Source organism: Pseudophryne corroboree, chromosome 2 (genome assembly GCF_028390025.1).
Source record: "Pseudophryne corroboree isolate aPseCor3 chromosome 2, aPseCor3.hap2, whole genome shotgun sequence".
NCBI classification, from domain to species: Eukaryota; Metazoa; Chordata; class Amphibia; order Anura; family Myobatrachidae; genus Pseudophryne; species Pseudophryne corroboree.
Window position 1 is genome coordinate 104,812,555 of NC_086445.1, and position 12,943 is coordinate 104,825,497.

Below are 12,943 nucleotides of genomic sequence, written 5' to 3' on the forward strand. Positions count from 1 at the left end.
GCTATTGCCGGTCTGAGTAAGGTACCAGTATGAGTGTAAATTGACTTCAAGGTAGTTTCCTGCTTGCGATCCGCAGGATCCCTGAGGGCAGCGGTATCCTGAGACGGCAGCAACACCTTTTTGGAAAGGCGCGTCAACGCCTTGTCCACCCTTGGGGAGGATTCCCACCGTATCCTGTCCTTGATCGGGAAAGGATACGCCATAAGAATCCTTTTGGGAATCTGCAGTTTCTTGTCTGGAGTTTCCCAAGCACTTTCAAATAACTCATTTAATTCAAAAGAAGGTGGAAAAGTAACCTCAGGCTTCTTTTCTTTAAACATGTGGATTTTTGGATTAGGCACCGCGGGGTCATCTATAATATGCAGCACATCCTTTATAGCAATAATCATATAATGAATACTCTTTGCCAATTTTGGCTGCAACCTCTCATCATCATAATCGATACTGGATTCAGAATCTGTGTCGATATCAGTGTCAACTACCAGAGAAAGTGGGCATTTTTGAGACCCCGAAGGCCCCTCTGACATAGGGAAAGGCAGGGAATGACCCTCTGTACTGTCCCTGGACTCTGCTTTGTCCAAACGTTTGTGCAATAAATTCACATTTGCATTTAAAATATTCCACATTTCCATCCAGTCATGTGTCGGCGTTTCCGACGGAGACACCACACTCATGCGCTCCACCTCATCCCTAGGAGAGCCTTCCGCTTCAGACATGCTAACACGCACGTACTGACACACCACACACCAGTGACGTGCGGTGGGGTCAGGCAGGTGAGGCAGAGCCATTCCTGTCATACTTACGTTTAAACCAGAGTTTTGATTGTATAAAATATATGAAAAATACTGATAATTAGTTTGAAATATCTTCTTTGCATTATTCTAATAATTTTTATAGCCCAAACTCTGGCGTAAAAAGACTATGGCAGGTGAGGCAGTGCCTCACCTGTGTATTCTTTCCACACATCTCTGATCAAAACTCACCAGATTTCTAGGAGTTTATAATGCTGCACCTTTGTATAATGCCTAGATGTGCCCTTTGGCTCATATATTGCATGTAAATCTGGCTCTGGGGTTAGTCAGTGCCTCCTGAGCCATTTAGCTCACTGTACGTCCCTGCCACACACTCAGGGAAGCCTCTATCTGGAGACAGTTTCCCCACAAGGCCCTTTGGAGAGACAGAGAGAGAGTATGCCAGCACACTCCCAATGCCAATAACCCTGGACAAAAAAATTACCCAGATACAGCGCTATTTGTATATTCACTGCGCCAAATTATGTGCCCCCCCCCTTCTTTAAAACCCTCTGTCACCGGTGATTAGCAGGGGAGAGTCCGGGGAGCCAGCTTCTCAGCGTGTGCTTGTGGAAAAAATGGCGCTGGTGAGTGCTGAGGGAGAAGCCCCGCCCCTCAGTGGCGGGCTTCAGTCCCGCTCTTTGAACAAACTGGCGGGGATACCAAAACACACAAATAAGTGTATATTTACTTACAGCCAGTCCTAGAGGAATACATTGCTGCCCAGGGCGCCCCCCCCCCCCCCCCGCGCCCTGCACCCAACAGTGTGCGCTGTGTGTGTGTTCTGTGTGGGAGCAGTGGCGCGCAGCGTTACCTCAGTGAAGATCTGAAGTCTTCTGCCGCCTCTGAAGTCTTCTGCCTTCCTATACTCACCCGGCTTCTATCTTCCGGTTACTTTCTTTTCAGGAAGCTCAGGAGAGCTCCCTGTAGTGCACCCAGTCTCCTCTGGGCACAGTATTAAACTGAGGTCTGGAGGAGGGGCATAGAGGGAGGAGCCAGTGCACACCCATACCTAAAGTTCTTTTTAGTGCCCATGTCTCCTGTGGAGCCCGTCTATTCCCCATGGTCCTTACGGAGTCCCCAGCATCCTCTAGGATGTAAGATAAATATATATATATATATATATATATATATCCCTCACAGCTTTCCCACATCACTCACCATCACACAGGAGCTGGTGAAGGCTGGCGGTCACAAGCGAGGTTAGGAGCTGCAGCTCCCAGTCAGCTATTTGCTGCTTAGCTGAATCCCGGGAAGAAACTTCAAAGGAGCAGCGCTGCAGCCGATCAGCACATGCCCGGACAGTGATTGTGAACTGGAAGCGAGTCGGTCACTGTTCTCCTGAATGCTGGGAACAGAAAGCATTAGCTCTAAGGTGCTGCATGTTCCTTGCACCCGCATTTTCTGCAGGGGATTGACAGGCAGAGATGGAGCGTTGCGGGGACGGGGCTACCCGAACGGTGGGCGGTGGAGCACAAACAGGGCCGTATCGGGGGAACCCCCCACGAATCTGCCTATGAAAGTACTGTACGTATACTTAGAGAGTGTGAGGTGCTCACTGTGCTCTGGTGGCGGAGAGCAGGTTGTCCAGCTCTTCACTCTCCTGCGTGCTCTTTCCTTTGCTCCCCTTACCCACTCCTGCAAGCCCCTGCAGCACCTTCTCTTTCCCGAGGGTGGAGAAGGATCTCACGCCTCCTGGAGGCACTAGTACAGTACCTCACTGTCCGGAACATGAAGCTGCTGCAGTAATCCGCCGCCTTGTGTGCCGGGCTAGTGCTGCATTCAAAATGCCGCCACTATCTCTTTTGCAGGTCCGCAGCTGCGCCGCTTGACAAGAAGACAAATCCTCACCCCGCCCTGCTACTGCTGCTCCTCAGCATGATGCCGTGGCCAATCATCTCTACAGCATCACACTCCTCACTGTGCGCTCGATTCAGCGCATACCCATCGTACGTACTCTGCCTTCACCCTGTACTATTTTCTTCTGGGCAACCTTAGCGGGCCACCCCTTGGAAACACCCGCCCATAGGCAGCTGCCTATAGCTGCCTAATAGAAGCGCCGGCCCTGTGTGTAATAAGTATTTGCTTTTTTTTATCAAACTTATATTCATATTTACTTGATGATCTAGTTGAGAGTACAGTAAAAAGGAAATCAGAACACGGGAATGAGCCAATTTCTGTTCTCTCAACTTTCTTCCCTGATGATTTTTTTCATAGTAAGCAGCCTTCATTCTGCATCATGGTGGTCATTCCGAGTTGTTCGCTCGCTGCCGATTTTCGCAATGCAGCAATCAAGTGAAAAAAACTACAAAAATGCGCATGCGCATGGTACGCAGCGCGCATGCGCTAAGTACTTTCACACAAAACTTTGTAGATTTACACAAGCTCGAGCGACGTTTTTTCATCGCTCGAGTGACCGTAGTGTGATTGACAGGAAGTGGGTGTTTCTGGGCGGACACTGGCCGTTTTCAGGGAGTGTGCTAAAAAAACGCAGGCGTGCCAGGTAAAAACGCAGGAGTGGCTGAGGAAACAGGAGAGTGGCTGGCCAAACGCAGGGCGTGTTTGTAACGTCAAACCAGGAACTGAAAGGACTGAGGTGATCGCAGTCTAGGAGTAGGTCTGGAGCTACTCAGAAACTGCAAGGAATTATTTAGTAGCAGTTCTGCTAATCTTTCGTTCGCTATTCTGCTAAGCTAAGAGACACTCCCAGAGGGCGGCGGCCTAGCGTTTGCAATGCTGCTACAAGCAGCTAGCGAGCAAACAACTCGGAATGAGGGCCCATGTGACATGTTTATTGAGATAGGGGTATAAACGGGTGCATATGGAAAGGGATTAGTCTGTATGCTTAGGGGATCATAGGAAAATTGGGAGTTTTAAATGGTATATAATCATTTTTTAAATGCTATTTTTACTTTAGGGTGGCAAATAAAACAGTTGACATTCCATAGTAAGCAGCCCACATTCCACATTATGTGACATGTATAGTAGGGTACAGGTATAGACAGGCATTTATGGAAAAGGATTAGTGTGTATGCTTGGGGGATAATAGAAAAATGTGGGATTTTATATGGAATATATGCAATATTTTAATGCTATTTTTGCTTAGGGATGACAAATAAAACATCTGTCATTCCATAGTAAACAACCGTAATTCCACATTTTGTGACACATTCAGGGCGGGATTTACTAAAGGGAAAATGCGGTAAAACCCCCGTTTTACCGCATTTTCATATGTACTAACTCCCGACCGCCACGTTTTCGCCTCATAGGGTATCGCCATCTTTTTATGGCGATACCCTATAGAAGCCTATGGGGTTCTTACCGCCGCCGCTGCCCCACGCCGCATCCCGCCGCCACCCCGCGCCGCTCACGATGACCCCCACCTTCCCCCCCGGCATACCTGAGCTGCTGCTGCCTGCTGGTGCGGCCGCCTCCTCCTTCTCCCCCGCATCACAGCCTTGTCTCCTTCCGGCTGCAGGGGGGAGGAGGAGGAGCCCGGGGACTCCCTGCTCACGTCACCTCCCGAGTCTGGGAGGTGACGGAGACCCCCGCTGACCCCCGCCGACCCCCGCAGACCCCGGCAGACATCATCGCGGGGGGCCTCCTATACCGCATTGCGATACTAATCACATATGTTAGTACATATGCGATTAGTATCGCTGCGGTAGGCGGCAAGAGGCGGCGATTGCTTATAGTAAATCCCGCCCATAGTAGGATACCGATGTAGGCGGATGCATATGGATCAGTGTGAATGCTTGGGGGATAATAGAAAAATCAGGGTTTTTAATGGAATATATGCACTGTTTTAAATGGGTATGGGACTCAAGGTCGACACCAATTAGGTCAATACCCATTAGGTCGACAGCCATTGGTTGACCGTCGGTAGGTCGACACTAGAAATAGGTCGACATAGCCATTAGGTCGACCCGAAGAAGGTCGACAGGAAAAAATGTCGACATGAGTTTTTTTATGTTTTTTTGGTGTCGTTTTCTCCGTCAAGTGACCAGAACTCCAATTAGTGCACTGCGTCCCATTGCAGCTGCGGGCAAGGTTACCGTTACCAATCGTAACCCACGTGGATCGTAAAGTATGAAAAAGTCCCCCCAAAATTTTTAAAAAAACTAATTTCGACCTTTTTTTATGTTGACCTTGTTCATGTCGACCTAATGGCCGTATCGACCTATTTCTAGTGTCGACATATCCACTGTCAACCAGTGGGTGTTGACCTAATGGGTGTCGACCTAGAGTCCGGATACCGTCTATCCACACAAAGGTAAACTATTAGTAAAGGCATGCTAATTATTAACCTCATTCAGAGGTGGACACAATCAGTGGCGTCAGAAGGCGGGTGTGGGGGGTGCGGCCCGCACCCGGGTGTCCCCCTCGGAAGGGGTGACACCAAAGTGCCAGCTCTTCTGTAGTGACAGGAGCCGATTGCTGCAGTGTGATAAACTCCTGCAGCACTCGGCTCCTGTCACAGAGAAGAGCCGGCACTGCACGCTGAGCAGTCTCCGGGGGCAGCCAGCATCTTCGGGGAAGCTGGACATGTCCCCGGAGCGAAGAAAAAAAAGATCAGAGAGGCCACATCCTTTTGGATTAGGCCATGCACCCTTTTCGGACGCCCGCGGCTCCGGCTGGGAAGGGGTGATAATACAGAGTGCGCTCCGGGTGTCACCACACCCGGTGACGCCTCTGGACACAATACCAATGTTTGCTGATTAATGATGGCGGTCACAGTGAGGATTTGAATGCAGAGTGATTGAAAGTTAATGAGCATTTGTGAGAGGGGTAATTGGGAGTGGGAAGACAAACACAGCATCTTTGTATGCAAGGGGTGGATTGTAGAGATGAGCGCCTGAAATTTTTCGGGTTTTGTGTTTTGGTTTTGGGTTCGGTTCCGCGGCCGTGTTTTGGGTTCGAACGCGTTTTGGCAAAACCTCACCGAATTTTTTTTGTCGGATTCGGGTGTGTTTTGGATTCGGGTGTTTTTTTCAAAAAACACTAAAAAACAGCTTAAATCATAGAATTTGGGGGTCATTTTGATCCCAAAGTATTATTAACCTCAAAAACCATAATTTACACTCATTTTCAGTCTATTCTGAATACCTCACACCTCACAATATTATTTTTAGTCCTAAAATTTGCACCGAGGTCGCTGTGTGAGTAAGATAAGCGACCCTAGTGGCCGACACAAACACCGGGCCCATCTAGGAGTGGCACTGCAGTGTCACGCAGGATGTCCCTTCCAAAAAACCCTCCCCAAACAGCACATGACGCAAAGAAAAAAAGAGGCGCAATGAGGTAGCTGTGTGAGTAAGATTAGCGACCCTAGTGGCCGACACAAACACCGGGCCCATCTAGGAGTGGCACTGCAGTGTCACGCAGGATGGCCCTTCCAAAAAACCCTCCCCAAACAGCACATGACGCAAAGAAAAAAAGAGGCGCAATGAGGTAGCTGTGTGAGTAAGATTAGCGACCCTAGTGGCCGACACAAACACCGGGCCCATCTAGGAGTGGCACTGCAGTGTCACGCAGGATGTCCCTTCCAGAAAACCCTCCCCAAACAGCACATGACGCAAAGAAAAAAAGAGGCGCAATGAGGTAGCTGACTGTGTGAGTAAGATTAGCGACCCTAGTGGCCGACACAAACACCGGGCCCATCTAGGAGTGGCACTGCAGTGTCACGCAGGATGTCCCTTCCAAAAAACCCTCCCCAATCAGCACATGATGCAAAGAAAAAGAAAAGAAAAAAGAGGTGCAAGATGGAATTGTCCTTGGGCCCTCCCACCCACCCTTATGTTGTATAAACAAAACAGGACATGCACACTTTAACCAACCCATCATTTCAGTGACAGGGTCTGCCACACGACTGTGACTGATATGACGGGTTGGTTTGGACCCCCCCCCAAAAAGAAGCAATTAATCTCTCCTTGCACAAACTGGCTCTACAGAGGCAAGATGTCCACCTCATCTTCACCCTCCGATATATCACCGTGTACATCCCCCTCCTCACAGATTATCAATTCGTCCCCACTGGAATCCACCATCTCAGCTCCCTGTGTACTTTGTGGAGGCAATTGCTGCTGGTCAATGTCTCCGCGGAGGAATTGATTATAATTCATTTTAATGAACATCATCTTCTCCACATTTTCTGGATGTAACCTCGTACGCCGATTGCTGACAAGGTGAGCGGCGGCACTAAACACTCTTTCGGAGTACACACTTGTGGGAGGGCAACTTAGGTAGAATAAAGCCAGTTTGTGCAAGGGCCTCCAAATTGCCTCTTTTTCCTGCCAGTATAAGTACGGACTGTGTGACGTGCCTACTTGGATGCGGTCACTCATATAATCCTCCACCATTCTATCAATGTTGAGAGAATCATATGCAGTGACAGTAGACGACATGTCCGTAATCGTTGTCAGGTCCTTCAGTCCGGACCAGATGTCAGCATCAGCAGTCGCTCCAGACTGCCCTGCATCACCGCCAGCGGGTGGGCTCGGAATTCTGAGCCTTTTCCTCGCACCCCCAGTTGCGGGAGAATGTGAAGGAGGAGATGTTGACAGGTCGCGTTCCGCTTGACTTGACAATTTTGTCACCAGCAGGTCTTTGCACCCCAGCAGACTTGTGTCTGCCGGAAAGAGAGATCCAAGGTAGGCTTTAAATCTAGGATCGAGCACGGTGGCCAAAATGTAGTGCTCTGATTTCAACAGATTGACCACCCGTGAATCCTTGTTAAGCGAATTAAGGGCTGCATCCACAAGTCCCACATGCCTAGCGGAATCGCTCCCTTTTAGCTCCTTCTTCAATGCCTCCAGCTTCTTCTGCAAAAGCCTGATGAGGGGAATGACCTGACTCAGGCTGGCAGTGTCTGAACTGACTTCACGTGTGGCAAGTTCAAAGGGCATCAGAACCTTGCACAACGTTGAAATCATTCTCCACTGCACTTGAGACAGGTGCATTCCACCTCCTATATCGTGCTCAATTGTATAGGCTTGAATGGCCTTTTGCTGCTCCTCCAACCTCTGAAGCATATAGAGGGTTGAATTCCACCTCGTTACCACTTCTTGCTTCAGATGATGGCAGGGCAGGTTCAGTAGTTTTTGGTGGTGCTCCAGTCTTCTGTACGTGGTGCCTGTACGCCGAAAGTGTCCCGCAATTTTTCTGGCCACCGACAGCATCTCTTGCACGCCCCTGTCGTTTTTTAAAAAATTCTGCACCACCAAATTCAAGGTATGTGCAAAACATGGGACGTGCTGGAATTTGCCCATATTTAATGCACACACAATATTGCTGGCGTTGTCCGATGCCACAAATCCACAGGAGAGTCCAATTGGGGTAAGCCATTCCGCGATGATCTTCCTCAGTTGCCGTAAGAGGTTTTCAGCTGTGTGCGTATTCTGGAAAGCGGTGATACAAAGCGTAGCCTGCCTAGGAAAGAGTTGGCGTTTGCGAGATGCTGCTACTGGTGCCGCCGCTGCTGTTCTTGCGGCGGGAGTCCATACATCTACCCAGTGGGCTGTCACAGTCATATAGTCCTGACCCTGCCCTGCTCCACTTGTCCACATGTCCGTGGTTAAGTGGACATTGGGTACAACTGCATTTTTTAGGACACTGGTGAGTCTTTTTCTGACGTCCGTGTACATTCTCGGTATCGCCTGCCTAGAGAAGTGGAACCTAGATGGTATTTGGTAACGGGGGCACACTGCCTCAATAAATTGTCTAGTTCCCTGTGAACTAACGGCGGATACCGGACGCACGTCTAACACCAACATAGTTGTCAAGGCCTCAGTTATCCGCTTTGCAGTAGGATGACTGCTGTGATATTTCATCTTCCTCGCAAAGGACTGTTGAACAGTCAATTGCTTACTGGAAGTAGTACAAGTGGGCTTACGACTTCCCCTCTGGGATGACCATCGACTCCCAGCGGCAACAACAGCAGCGCCAGCAGCAGTAGGCGTTACACGCAAGGATGCATCGGAGGAATCCCAGGCAGGAGAGAACTCGTCAGAATTGCCAGTGACATGGCCTGCAGGACTATTGGCATTCCTGGGGAAGGAGGAAATTGACACTGAGGGAGTTGGTGGGGTGGTTTGCGTGAGCTTGGTTACAAGAGGAAGGGATTTACTGGTCAGTGGACTGCTTCCGCTGTCACCCAAAGTTTTTGAACTTGTCACTGACTTATTATGAATGCGCTGCAGGTGACGTATAAGGGAGGATGTTCCGAGGTGGTTAACGTCCTTACCCCTACTTATTACAGCTTGACAAAGGGAACACACGGCTTGACACCTGTTGTCCGCATTTCTGGTGAAATACCTCCACACCGAAGAGCTGATTTTTTTGGTATTTTCACCTGGCATGTCAACGGCCATATTCCTCCCACGGACAACAGGTGTCTCCCCGGGTGCCTGACTTAAACAAACCACCTCACCATCAGAATCCTCCTGGTCAATTTCCTCCCCAGCGCCAGCAACACCCATATCCTCCTCATCCTGGTGTACTTCAACACTGACATCTTCAATCTGACTATCAGGAACTGGACTGCGGGTGCTCCTTCCAGCACTTGCAGGGGGCGTGCAAATGGTGGAAGGCGCATGCTCTTCACGTCCAGTGTTGGGAAGGTCAGGCATCGCAACCGACACAATTGGACTCTCCTTGTGGATTTGGGATTTCGAAGAATGCACAGTTCTTTGCTGTGCTGCTTTTGCCAGCTTGAGTCTTTTCATTTTTCTAGCGAGAGGCTGAGTGCTTCCATCCTCATGTGAAGCTGAACCACTAGCCATGAACATAGGCCAGGGCCTCAGCCGTTCCTTGCCACTCCGTGTGGTAAATGGCATATTGGCAAGTTTACGCTTCTCCTCCGACAATTTTATTTTAGGTTTTGGAGTCCTTTTTTTTCTGATATTTGGTGTTTTGGATTTGACATGCTCTGTACTATGACATTGGGCATCGGCCTTGGCAGACGACGTTGCTGGCATTTCATCGTCTCGGCCATGACTAGTGGCAGCAGCTTCAGCACGAGGTGGAAGTGGATCTTGATCTTTCCCTAATTTTGGAACCTCAACATTTTTGTTCTCCATATTTTAATAGGCACAACTAAAAGGCACCTCAGGTAAACAATGGAGATGGATACTAGTATACAATTATGGACTGCCTGCCGACTGCAGACACAGAGGTAGCCACAGCCGTGAACTACCGTACTGTACTGTGTCTGCAGCTAATATAGACTGGTTGATAAAGAGAAGATGTCTATGTAACTATGTATGTATAAAGAAGACTGAAAAAAATCCACGGTTAGGTGGTATACAATTATGGACGGACTGCCTGCCGAGTGCAGACACAGAGGTAGCCACAGCCGTGAACTACCGTACTGTACTGTGTCTGCAGCTAATATAGACTGGTTGATAAAGAGAAGATGTCTATGTAACTATGTATGTATAAAGAAGAATGAAAAAAAACCACGGTTAGGTGGTATACAATTATGGACGGACTGCCTGCCGAGTGCAGACACAGAGGTAGCCACAGCCGTGAACTACCGTACTGTACTGTGTCTGCAGCTAATATAGACTGGTTGATAAAGAGAAGATGTCTATGTAACTATGTATGTATAAAGAAGAATGAAAAAAATCCACGGTTAGGTGGTATTACAATTATGGACGGACTGCCTGCCGAGTGCAGAGACACAGAGGTAGCCACAGCCGTGAACTACCGTACTGTGTCTGCTGCGACTGGATGATAAATGATATAAAAAATATATATATATCACTACTGCAGCCGGACAGGTATATATTATATATTATATAATGACGGACCTGCTGGACACTGTCTGTCAGCAGAATGAGTTTTATTTTTATAGAATAAAAAAAAAAAAAACACACAAGTGAAGTCACACGACGAGTGTTTAACTTTTTCAGGCAATCACAATATAAGTATACTACTAACTATACTGGTGGTCAGTGTGGTCAGGTCACTGGTCAGTCACACTGGCAGTGGCACTCCTGCAGCAAAAGTGTGCACTGTTTAATTTTAATATAATATGTACTCCTGGCTCCTGCTATAACCTATAACTGGCACTGCAGTAGTGCTCCCCAGTCTCCCCCACAATTATAAGCTGTGTGAGCTGAGCAGTCAGACAGATATATATAATATTATATATAGATAATAGATGATGCAGCACACTGGCCTGAGCCTGAGCAGTGCACACAGATATGGTATGTGACTGACTGAGTCACTGTGTGTATCGCTTTTTTCAGGCAGAGAACGGATATATTAAATAAACTGCACTGTGTGTCTGGTGGTCACTCACTATATAATATATTATGTACTCCTGGCTCCTGCTATAACCTATAACTGGCACTGCAGTAGTGCTCCCCAGTCTCCCCCACAATTATAAGCTGTGTGAGCTGAGCAGTCAGACAGATATATATAATATTATATATAGATAATAGATGATGCAGCACACTGGCCTGAGCCTGAGCAGTGCACACAGATATGGTATGTGACTGACTGAGTCACTGTGTGTATCGCTTTTTTCAGGCAGAGAACGGATATATTAAATAAACTGCACTGTGTGTCTGGTGGTCACTCACTATATAATATATTATGTACTCCTGGCTCCTGCTATAACCTATAACTGGCACTGCAGTAGTGCTCCCCAGTCTCCCCCACAATTATAAGCTGTGTGAGCTGAGCAGTCAGACAGATATATATAATATTATATATAGATAATAGATGATGCAGCACACTGGCCTGAGCCTGAGCAGTGCACACAGATATGGTATGTGACTGACTGAGTCACTGTGTGTATCGCTTTTTTCAGGCAGAGAACGGATATATTAAATAAACTGCACTGTGTGTCTGGTGGTCACTCACTATATAATATATTATGTACTCCTGGCTCCTGCTATAACCTATAACTGGCACTGCAGTAGTGCTCCCCAGTCTCCCCCACAATTATAAGCTGTGTGAGCTGAGCAGTCAGACAGATATATATAATATTATATATAGATAATAGATGATGCAGCACACTGGCCTGAGCCTGAGCAGTGCACACAGATATGGTATGTGACTGACTGAGTCACTGTGTGTATCGCTTTTTTCAGGCAGAGAACGGATATATTAAATAAACTGCACTGTGTGTCTGGTGGTCACTCACTATATAATATATTATGTACTCCTGGCTCCTGCTATAACCTATAACTGGCACTGCAGTAGTGTGAGTCACTGTGTGCTGTGTATCGCTTTTTTCAGGCAGAGAACGGATTATAAAGTAAACTGCACTGTCCTCACTAGTAAACTCTCTCCACTCAGTCTCTACACTTCTACAGTAACAGTACTCCTCCTAGTCAGCTCCAGTAAATCTCTCTCAGTCTCTTATAATCTAAATGGAGAGGACGCCAGCCACGTCCTCTCCCTATCAATCTCAATGCACGTGTGAAAATGGCGGCGACGCGCGGCTCCTTATATAGAATCCGAGTCTCGCGATAGAATCCGAGCCTCGCGAGAATCCGACAGCGTCATGATGACGTTCGGGCGCGCTCGGGTTAACCGAGCAAGGCGGGAAGATCCGAGTCGCTCGGACCCGTGAAAAAAAACATGAAGTTCTGGCGGGTTCGGATTCAGAGAAACCGAACCCGCTCATCTCTAGTGGATTGGAGACACCACCAGTGGGCATACCAGTACAATCCCTGTGGCTGCAACATTTGTATATTTTCACAGAACCGCTGCATATGGAATCACAGTTGTGATGGGATTTTGCATCTACAGTACCTCTGTCAGTGGGGGCCAGATACATCTATGTTAGTGGATAGCCATCATAATAAGGGCGGCATGTAGTAGATGACATCGTCACCCATCGCCACCGATCGTTACAATGTTAAATTGCATATGTACTTACATATGCGATTAACATTGAGTAAGACAGCTCTTATGATAAGAGCTGTCCTTCGCAATCTCTGGCGGCTCCCCAACTTCTGGGTTTTGGCCCGAGTAGTCATTCTGCGCATGCACTACGCTGCAGAGAGAAGCCCATAGGCTTTTATGGGGTATGGCCAGTAAAAGCTGGTGATCCCCTCCACGGCACTGTCCTGGCGGCCGGGGGTTAGTGCATTCGGAAAATGTGGTAAACAGGGGTTTACTACATTTTCTGTTTAGTA